This window comes from Canis aureus, chromosome 26 (genome assembly GCF_053574225.1).
Source record: "Canis aureus isolate CA01 chromosome 26, VMU_Caureus_v.1.0, whole genome shotgun sequence".
Classification (NCBI taxonomy): Eukaryota; Metazoa; Chordata; class Mammalia; order Carnivora; family Canidae; genus Canis; species Canis aureus.
The window spans coordinates 17319859-17331402 of record NC_135636.1 but is presented as its reverse complement, the minus strand read 5'-3'; the positions used below and the strand labels follow the sequence as shown (position 1 = coordinate 17331402).

The 11544-nt window shown below is 40.3% G+C and overlaps 1 protein-coding gene across 1 annotated transcript in view; it reads left to right on the top strand.

The window, feature by feature from the left end:
- Window positions 1–261: 261 nt before the first annotated feature.
- SLX4IP (SLX4 interacting protein) overlaps window positions 262–11544 on the top strand; it is a 183600-nt gene continuing 172317 nt past the window's right edge. The window contains 1 exon segment of the mRNA XM_077872210.1: window positions 262–739. The gene's annotated coding sequence lies outside the window, so the exon portion shown is untranslated.

The window sequence follows — 11544 nt, the reverse complement described above, 5'->3', positions numbered from 1 at the left end:
AAAGTGGCAGGTCGGGCGCTGTCTCCCCATCCTGCTTCCTGCTTCGAGGACACAAGTTTTAGTCTGTGGAGAATTCAAAAGAATTACGAAGTTATGCGTATCGCTATTTTAAAGTTTATCCGGCATCGTGAAAGCCACTTTTGCTTTCCGACCTTTTTAATAACCTAATTCTTGTGCTAGTAATTTCCCGGTATCAAGAAGCTCTGTACCACAGAAACGCGTATTTCGCCCCCACCCCCCCGCCCCCTCCATCACCTCCACCCCCCCGCCCCCTCCATCACCTCCACTGTCTAGCACTATGGGTAACCGCGATTCATTACCTGCCAATCATACGGCGTTCCTAGTCTCCGAAGAGCCAGTCTTTTCCGCCATTTTTGTTTTGGGCCCTCCTTGAAAAACGGGCGGAGGCCATTTTTCTTTGGGGTAGATTCCTCGCGCTCTCCGGGGCCCCTCGCCCAGCGCTTCGCCATCTTGGGTGCTGGTTTTGGCTTCCGGCCGGCTGTGAGGCCGCCCCGTTCATTTTGTGTTTGGGCGGCGGCTGCGTTTTTACCAACGCACGGGGAGACCCTGGGAAAGGGGAAGTAAGGCCGAAGCTTGGGTCCCCAAAGCATCTGAAGGTGGGCTGGAGAGCCTGCTCCCTGTTGAGTCTGAGTTCCTCAGCCAAGTACTACTACATCTGTGACCCTGGACAGTAACAAAACTAATAAAAGCCCGAACCCAAACCCTGCTACTATCATAGGTAAGAACCTGGTACTCCTGACAAGCGAAGATGTTCTTTCCCTCGAGCTGTTTGCTCATCTCTCTCCCCTTTGGTTTTTTTTTTTTTTTTCTTTTGATTTTTAAGCTTTTTCTGAGTTCTTTCCCCTGTGCTTCCACCTTTTTTCATTGTTTCCAAGTGCTAAAGAGTTGTTAACATAAGAGTGTGGAAAACCTGGGCATAAAAGTGGAAGTAGGGGTCTGGAGAATTTTTTTTTTTTTTTCCCCTAGGGAAAAATGGAGTGTAGTGAATGGGCCAGGTATTCGTATCAACCTGTGGCTGCCCACAGCCGTCTGTACAAATACAGTCTCTTCTCAATCTGTTTTAAGTTATGGCCTACGTACGAATGGTGTCTGTATGTACTGCCCGGTCATTCATGTATTCATTGCAGTTACTGAGTACCTGTTGTGTGCTCGGCCATCAGGATTCTGCAGTAGACCAAAAGAAGACAAACCAACCAACCCTTTTCTTTCATGGAGTTTACAGTCTAACTGACCTGAGCAAGTAGCAATATTCTGTGATTGTTTGCACTGCTGGACTGTGACGCGTATCCCTTTGCTTCTTCCTGGATCTCCTCACCTTCCTTTTTTTCTGTACTAGGGATCAGTTGACACTTAGGTCTTCGGTCCCCCGTGCCATCACATTTGTAGGCCAGGTGGCTAATTTTATGACCAATTTTCAGGTTACTTACTTAGTGTCTTGCTCAAAGTGTGGTTTACCGACCGGCATCACCCTCGAGCTTCTTAGAGACTTTAGTGTCAGACCCCACCTCAAGACCCACTGAATCGGAATCTTTTCTATTGAGTGGACCTTAAAATTCAAGGAACATTAATTCAGAACAGGAACTAGAGAATGTCTCTTTTCAACATGTGTTTCTTTCTTAATTTTTTTTCCCCCTTAAGGTTTTTATTCATTTATTGGTGAGAGACACACAGAGAGGCAGAGACCTAGGCAGAGGGAGAAGCAGGTTCCCTGCGGGGAACTGGATGCAGGACTCCTCCCGGGACACGGGGATCATGACCTGAGCGACCTGAGCCGAAGGCAGAGGCTTAACCACTGAGCCACCCACGTGCCCCTCAACCTGTGTTTCTTAGTTAACGACACATCGTCAGTTGATTACATGTTTTACATGCAGTGGACCATACGACATGTTTTCCTGGGTTTTTCTTTTTTAATTTTTTTTTTTTTTTATTCGAGAGTGGCAGACCAAGAGAGAATCCCAAGCAGGCAACAGGCCCAGTGTGGAACCGGAAGCGGGGCCCCCTCTAAAGAGTCCTGAGATCATGAACTGAGCCAAAATCAAGGGTCTGCTTGAGCCACCGAGGAGCCTCTTTCCTCAGCCCTTAATGGGCTGAGCCACCCAGGAGCCTCTTTCCTGTGCTTTTAGTCCATCAAGTTGATGTCAGGGTACCAATTTAGCATTCCAGAAGGTTGAGGATTTGTCAGCCTGGTATATTATCAATATAACTGTAGTCATGGCAACACCTTTGCGCATATTTTACTTTTAATTTATTACAAGTTGAATTCAAAAGCCTGCATGTTTTCAGCAGTTCAGTATTGACTTGGAAAACCTTGGGCGCTTTTATTCCCCATGTTTTGTTTTGTTTTTTTTTTTTTTTTTAATGCCATCTTGCTCTCTTCTGTCTTCCTGTAATGAGAACTCTAAATCTCACTTGTCTCAGGAATTCTCAGTCCTGCTTCTGAAAGTGGGGATGGTGGGATGGGGTAGGAGCAGCATCATTCCCCTGAATTTCCTTGTATAGTTTTATAATCCTTCTAGCCACTGTCTTCTAGGCAACCACTCATTTCTCTGTCACCATAGATGTCACTATAGATAAGTTTGCATTTCTTAGCTTATCTAAAAGGAATCTTAAGAGTGCTGGTTTTTGGTGGAAGTTGGGAGAGTGGCTGGTGTCTTTTCAGGATTGAGAGCCTTCTTTGTTACAAGTATCATAGTTATTTTTAATTGCTAGGTAGTATTCTCTTGCTAAATGTACTGTGATTTGTGTACACATTCATCAATTGAAGGACTTTGAGGTTGTTTTTATTTTCACAGTACCCCTTTTCACATTGCTTTGTTCTCCAGCTTATTGGGATTCCAGGAGGGGGGAAAAGTCCAATTATTTTGTGTGTCCGTGCCTTCTATATATACTGAACAGAGGATGCCAGTGGTAAAATGGGTATGTTTTGGGATTTTTAACCTTGGCCTCAGTCAGTTTATGAATTAATGTTTTATGAAACGTGTTATGGCTTTTTATTTTTTTTTTTAAGATTTTATTTATTTATTCATGAAAGACACAGAGAGAGAGGCAGAGACACAGGCAGAGGGAGAAGCAGGCTCCATGCAGGGAGACTGATAAGGGACTCTCAGTCCATCCGGGAACTCCAGGATCACGCCTTCAGTGGCAGGCAGACACTCAACCACTGAGCCACCCAGTCATCCCTGTGATGGCTTTTTTAAAATGTAAAATGCATGCGTTGACTTTTCAGTTGTAGCTCTTGATAAGTACCTGCCTAATCATTTTAAACTGTGTTAAATCTTTAAAGCCTACTCTTTGTATATTACTTTTCGGAGATTGAAAATGATAACGGATGCACACTAGGAAACCTGCCCACTAGGTAACAGAGTAGACATCTAAGTGGAGAGTACCACTCATTTAGTGTTGGTATGGGTACATTTCTAAAGTCTTTGCTTCTGTTACAGAAAGGCAGTGTCTCCTGGTTATTATGGTATTGACGTTTTGTGCTTGAATAAATCAGAGCTGGTAACTAAGATTGGGTTTGACTTACATTAGTTATAGGATAATGTATAGAATTTGCTGTTATAACATCTTGGACATTTAAATTCATTTGTGTCCCTATGTTGATTCTCTAGGTAGAAAAGGTTGAATTTTTTGTTTTGCAATTAAAAATTATTTTTAGGGATCCCTGGGTGGCGCAGCGGTTTGGCGCCTGCCTTTGGCCCAGGGTGCGATCCTGGAGACCCGGGATCGAGTCCCACGTCGGGCTCCCGGTGCATGGAGCCTGCTTCTCCCTCTGCCTGTGTCTCTGCCTCTCTCTCTCTCTCTCTCTCTCTCTCTCTCTGTGACTATCATAAATAAATAAAAATTAAAAAAAATTATTTTTAAATTTATGGTAAAATTCATTCTTTCTGGTATACACTTTCATGAATTTTGACCAATGCACTGAGTTTCATAACCACAGTGTCAGTCAGAATGTAGGACAGTTCCATCATATCCCTTCCCCTGCCAAATTCCCTCCTGCTGCTCTCTTAGTAACTCTACCCCAAAGGAGCAACCAAAGAAAGATACGCAATCCATCTCTATGGTTTTCATGTTGAAAAGATTAGATTTTAAGACAATTACATTAATGATTATCAAAAGGTTTTTTTGTACTGTGAAGGTGACTGGAAAACAGTTGTTATCAGTGTGGGACTTGGGATACGAAGTGGATTGCTTAGTTGCTCTTGATGCCTGCAATGTTTATAATGATTATGGTTAATAGAGACTGAGTAACTGATGGAAGAAAGTTAGAGTTTGAAGGCGCGGGTCAAGAAAGAATTCTTGAGTCATCTTCGTGCAAAAGGTGATTTTATTAAAGCACAGGACAGGACCTGTGGACAGAAAGACCTGCCCTGGGGTCTTGAGGAGAGGCCCATTATATTCTTTCAAGTTGGTAGGGGATTAGGGACAGCATAAGTCTCTCAGGTATTTTGGAAATAAGGTTTCCAGGATCCTGAGGGGGCTAGCTATTGTTAGGAAAAAGTCATTTATTACCATTTAGTAAAAACTCAGTCATGAGATTCTTCAGATGTCTATCAGTGGGTCATATGTTGTAGGATGATTGCCAACATGTGTCTTTGTTGGGGGGCGGGGAGGGTAGAGATAAAGAGAGTTTCCAAAAGGAATTTTTATATGTTAAAGTAGACTTACTGGTTCCTGGGGTTCATGCTAAGATTGCCTTTTGCCTTTCGCAAAGTGTCAACATCAAGGCAGTTGAGCCTCTAGAGGAAGGTCACGCTGCCTGTTTTGAGGACTTGTCAATGGGCTGTTGGTAGTAAGGAAATTTAATAATTTCTCTTCTGCCTTTGTTTCCCACATCACAACCACTGATGTCTCAGGAACTCTGCAGGTACTACCTATCAGATCTTATGTAGTTCTGAAAGGATCTCTAGGTAGACACTCATTTATTATCCCACTTCATAGACAAGAAAACAGAAAACTTAGAGAAATTGAATAACTTGTCTGAAGTCATAGAGTATGACAGGATTTTAAGAGGCAGATTTGAATGCATCTCTCTTTTACTAGAGCCTGAAGACTGCTCACCGCATGAGCAGGTGCCAGTATCTATTTCTGACAAAGGATTAAATAAAAATTAGATCTTGCCTATTAGGGAAGCATCCTATGCCAGGACCAGTGAGGATTTTCTGTGGGTACAGCAGGAAATAAGGGGCCCAGATCCTGGGCTAACTGACTGGTTGAAGGGTGTAGAGGGACTGAAAGATAAGACTGTTCTGTGGAATTATTTTTGATAGGGGATTTCAGTATTTGACTGACATTTAAAGACAAAAGGAAAAAAAAGCCCAAATGTTTTTGTCAGTTGCATTATCCTCCTTCTACTGTTGGAGACTCCCTGTTTGTTTTTTGTTTTGTTTTCCTTTTCTACAAGCTGATTCTGGCATTCACAATTACCATAGGAATAATAGGAAAAGCTAATTCTTTCTTACAATGAAGTTGCCTTCTTAAGCTTTATCTGAGTTGTCAACAGCAAGATCTTTGCTCATTTGTCGATTTCCCTTGGTATTTTGTTAAAGTTTGTGATTCCTTCCTTGATACTCTTTTTTGGTTTTTGTGTTTTTGTGATTTTTTTTTTTTTTTGTGATAAAAGTAGATTGAATGGGCAGGAAATGAAATTATTTCTTACTCTTGAATTATAGTTGTTCCTTTAGGTGTCCAGGGCCTTTGTTGTTTTTCTGTTTCTCCTGTTTTTCTCTGTTTCTCTCTGTTTTTCTGTTTCTCTGTTGCTCCTATAGTTAGCACAACCTTTTTAAGATGAGAAAAGGAAGTATAATAATTTTCTTGATAAAATTTGAAATCCAGAGATTAGAAACCTAAAGTTAATTTCTAGCCTTCTTAATCTGGAGTGGTTGCTTTGGTTTATGACACAGGCCAGCAAATGTAAAAAGAAGACAAATGTGAACTTCAGAGTGCCTTGGATTTTCCCACAGTATAATCTAGAAGGTCACTGACTTTCTTTATTAGCGTTTATCTCTGCTGTGTATTTAAATGACAGGACAATCATGTGATAATGTTTAATCTACTTCCATTCCCTCCCAAAACTAATTTTCCTAAGGATCTTAGGATCTTTCCGTCTCTATGAAAAAGACATTAATGCACACATATTTTTGGTAGGGTCATACTCTATCAAAGTCTCCTCTTTATGAAAAGAATGCTTGTTTTCAGGCCAGAGAAAGTGGGCTTGAGAATGCGGAATAGACGATGAGATGTTATTTGTAAGATTTATAATATACCCTAACTTCTCAGTATACTTATGTAAATTATGTTTTCAGATATTTGGAAAATTTATCTTCTTGGAGATTGTCCTGAACTTCTTAAAATCAGGCAATAAACTAAAAATTCCACTGAACTTGGACTTCAACTAGAAGCTCTGATAGATAGCAAGACTTGTTATTATGCTTTATTTTTTATTTATTTATTTTTTAAATTTTATTTATTTATGATAGTCACAGAGAGAGAGAGAGAGAGAGGCAGAGACACAGGCAGAGGGAGAAGCAGGCTCCATGCACCGGGAGCCCGACGTGGGATTCGATCCCGGGTCTCCAGGTTCGCGCCCTGGGCCAAAGGCAGGCGCCAAACCGCTGCGCCACCCAGGGATCCCTGTTATTATCCTTTAAACCCCAGGCACTGAGCTTGTTGATGATGATTCTTCTTTTTTTAAAGATTTTATTTATTCACAAGAGATACAGAGACAGAGGCAAAGACATAGGGAGAGGGAGAAGCAGGCTCCCTGTGGGGGGGCCCAATGTGGGACTTGATCCCAGGACCCCAGGATCACAGCCTGAGCCAAAGGCAGATGCTCAATAAGGCACCCCTTGTTGCTCCTCCTTGAAAGCAACTTTAGGCCTAGGAAAGTAGTTTTTTTAAGGTGCATACTTGCTTTTTGTGTGTGTTTGCACATTTACGTTTTAATGATCAGTAAAGCAAGTGTAGAAAAACCTCAGGGTTTTCCCAGATTTAAAATTGAATGAATACAGAGGCCAATAATCTTCTCCATTCAAATGAATGTTAGAATCTCCACTTTTTAAAAACAAGAAAAATCATGCAGTGAAAAACTAACACTTATGGCCTAAACTTCAACAGTACCTCTGATCTGTTGCCCGTTATTTTCAAGAGGAAACGCTTTGATCTTCTGTTTACAAATTTATGTGTTTTACAACTTGTTCAACTTAGGCTGCATGATACATTCAACTTAAGTGTTATTTATGTATTGAAATAGGTCCAAAGTGCTTTGACCTCTTTTTAAGAAAGCTTAGTGTAGAGTTTGGGATTTGGTGACAGTAGGGATTTATTAGATTAAATAGGTAGTAGAAGTTTAAAAAACATAAAAATAGCCTGGAGCCCCTTATTTGTAACATCAATAGGCTCAAGTCAGCAACCCTTGGATGCACACCTGTGCCCTGCACCAGGTGTCAAAGAAGATAGGGATGGACCTTGTCCTCAAGACACTTATGGTCAGACAAAGGAGAGAGAGAGACTGAGGACCAGAGTTATATGTAATTTGCTGAGTTGAGTATGAGAGTAGTGGTGGTGTGAGGTGCCCATGTGGCCCAGAGAAGAAAGTGATTCACTTTGGAGACTTAAAGAGGCCTCTAAGGAGCAGATGGTGTCTGAGTTGGGTTTGCGAGGATAAGTCCCCTTCAGAGCGAGAGGATATCATTCTCCAGGACTGCTGTGTGGGTGAAGGTGGTGAGAGCTAGAGCTGCATGTTCAAGGATGCACGGTGGAGGTGGCTATGTGGGGGCAATGAAGCTGTGAAGTTGCTTGAGCCTTGAGATTGAGGTTTGGACAGAGGGCCTGTGAAATGTGTGAGATCCTAGCCAGTAATACTGAATAGAGTACTCCTGCTCAGTTACCTCTAGTGATGGCTTTGGGGATAGAGAAGTGCAAAGATGGAAACAGGATTTATTTTATTTTATTTTTGTTGTATTTTATTTATTTTTTAAGATTTTATTTATTTGAGAGAAAGCGAGAGAGAGAGAGAATATGAGGTAGGGAAGAGGCAGAGGGAGAAGCAGATTCCCCACTGGGCAGGGAGCCCAATGCCAGGTTTGATTCCAGGACCCCAGGATCATGATCTGAGCTGAAGGCAGAAGCTTTTTTTTTTTTTTTTTTTTTTTTTAAGGCAGAAGCTTAATTGACTGAGCCACCCAGGTGCAGCAGGGTGGTATTTTAAAAGCCTCTGGTTGTGGAGACCTTCAGGATAACCAGCTCTTTGGGGTCTGGGACTTCTGGCATCATCAAGTAATGATTTTTCCTTCTCATGGGAGGCAGATGGATCCATCTTTGACTGTCATCTGTTCTGTCTCAGATGATGGGTTGTGTGCTTGAAGTAAGAGAGCAGAGTGTGTGCTTTCCCCAGATTCGCTAATAAATGGTCATTCTGTATTTAAACTTCATGGTTTTCAGCTTTTAAGAAAGAATAGTGAGAGACATACCTCCCTCCCTCCAATGGGGAGATAAGAGGGTGAGTCATAATTGGTTGTTGCACAGTGGTTGTAAAGGCATGAGTAATAGAAGGGATCAGGAAACTCTTCTGCCTCTACTCCCTACCACCTTGCCAGACCTGCAGACATGGCTAGGAGATGGGTACCTTGCTCTGGATACCACCTTGGCCTGTTTTTCTATCGGATTGTTTAATTTTGGATTGTCATCCTTTGCTGGTTATATGTCTTGGAAATATCTTCTCCCAGTTTGTCGGTGCCCCCCTCCCCATTTCCTTATGATGTTTATTGATGAAGAGAAGTTTTAGGCTTTTTATTTTGAAATAATCGTAGATTCACAGGAGGTGGGCAAAAAAGGGGGAGTCCTCTGTAACTTTCCCTAGGTTACCCCAGTAACAATAGCATGCTTATAGTGCCAATATTAAAGCCAGAGAATTGACATTGGTACAATATGCAGAGTTTATTATTACATTTAAGCAGTTTACATGTATTTATTTAGTTCTGTGCCATTTTATCATATGTGTCTGTTCACATAACCAGTACCAACAATAATCAGGGTTTGGAACAACACTGCCATAGGCTCCTTCCTGCTACCTCTTTATGTAATGCCACATACTACTCCTCCATCCTTAATCTGTGGCAGACTTTAATCTGTTATTCATGTCTATAATTTTGTTATTTCAAGAATATTATATAAGTGGAATTCTACATTATATAACCTTTTCAGATTGTCTTTTTTTTCACTTAGCATAATTCTCTTAAGATCTACTCAAGTTGTTACCTGTATCAACAGTTCATTCCTTTTTTTTGCTAATACTCTGTGGTATGGATATACCACCATCTGTTTAATCACTCACCCTTTGGAGGACATTTGGGTTGTTTCCAGTTTGGGGCTATTATGTATAAAGTTTGCTGTGAACATTTGCATACAGATTTTTCTGTGAGCCTAGGTTTTCATTTCTCTGGGATAAATTCCCATGAGTGAAAGTTTCGAGTCATATAGTAAGTGCATATTTAGTTTTATAAGAAATCTGTCTCTCTTCCATTGTGTCTGTACCACTTTTATGATCCCACAGGCAGTGTAGGATGTAGAGATCCATTTTATTTGCATCCTCATCAACATTTGGTGTTACTGCTATTTTTAATTTGCCATTCTGGTAGGTACGTAGTGATGTCTCATTGGGGTTTTATTTGCATTTCTCTGCTAGCCAATGATGTTGAGCATCTTTTCATGTGCTTATTTACCATCTGTATATCCTCTTAGATGAGATATCTGTTCATGTCTTTTGTCCATTTTCTAACTGGATTATGTTTTTTTATTGGTGATTTTGGGAGTTCTTTGTAACTTCTAGTTCTAAAACTTTTGATGGATATATGAATTACAAATATTTTCATCTAGTCTGTAGGGAAGTTTTAATTTTAATATGCACCATTCTTTTTTCTTTATGGTTTGCACTTTTTTTGTATTCAGTTAAAAAAAACTTCCCCTTTACTTTGAGTTCTTGAGAATGTTCTTGAGAGGTTCTGTTTTTTTTTTTTTTACATTTTAGTCCATCTGAAATTGATATTTGTGTGTTGTGTGAAATAGTGATCCCGTTTCATCTTTTTCCAAATGGATAAACAGTTGTTCAACAACAATTTATTGAATGAGTAATCTCTTCATTTCCCATTGATCTGCAGTGCGACTTCTATCAGCCATTTCCATAGTGTGTAGGTTTGTTTTCTGTCCTTTCAGCCTGTTTAACCTTTGCCAATTCATATTATTTTCTTTACTGTAATATTGTAGTTTTGCTGTATCTGGTAAGACAACCCACCTCCTTTGTTTTTCTTGACTTCTTTTTTCCTTTACAAGTTATCTTAGTGCCCTTTGCTCTTTCTTAGATTCCTGGTTCAGGATTATACTTAGAATTGCATTAAATTAGAAGAGCAATTTGAAGAAGTCTTCCACATTTCCTATTCAGTTTATTCCTAGATGTTTTATATTTATGGGATTGCTAGTTTAAAAGATATTTAAAAATTGACATTTTCTACCTGTTTCAGAGAAATTCTTTTTAATAGTTTGTCATGAAGCTTGTTTGCTATATTTTTTTATAGATGCTTTTTTATGATTAAGAAACTTTTTAAAGTTTATTTTTAGTAATCTCTACCCATCATGGGGCTTGAACTTAAAATCCCAAGGTCAGTCACACATTCTTCTGACTGAGTCAGCCAGCACCCCTATGATTAAGAAATTTCTTTTCTCAGATTTTTAATGTTGTTCTTTATTTTTTCCTACCTCTATTAAAATGGCCATATGTTTTTATTCCTACTTTAATTTTTTAGTATGGTGATTTTTCTAATATTAACCCAACCTTGCATTCCTCTGATAAACGTCGCTTGGTTCTGGCGTATTTTTTATATGTTATTAGAACCAAATTGCTCCTGTTTGTTTAGGTTTCTTGCCTCTATTTTCATGTGTAGAATTGGCTGTGATTTTCCTTTCCTTATGTGGCCCTTGTCTGGTTTGGCTGTCAGGACTTAATAAAATGAGTTGTTTTATGGGGGTAGGGTCCCTCTTCTCTTGTCTGGAGGGATTTGTAAACTGGTATTATTTGTTCCTTGAACTGCTGTTGGATTTTCGATCACAAAGATTTAAAAATAGAAGAGACCTGAGACTCACCTGTGTAACAGTCTTGCCCTACTGAGATAGGAAGATTTAAATGCTGAGGCTCAAATCCAGAGGACATGGTTCTCTGTACCATGACTCAGTCCTTTCATCATTCCAGAAACCCTAAAGTTAAGGTAACAGCCATTTTATTTCTTTCACACTGAAGTCCATGCAAAACCATATAACAGAGGCTAGGAAAATACCCCATTATCCCAACAAACTTGGTCCCTTAGGCTTTTAGCCTTATCTGATTAAGTTGCAGAACCTAGAGGGGAGAGGGAGCCTTGGGAGACAGGCGCTGTGACATGTCGCTCAAGGATAGCCTAGGAGAGCTGGCAAAAATCTCACTGGTTCCACTGTTGAGGGGCATTAATATGTATATTGCCCAGTGCCCTAAGA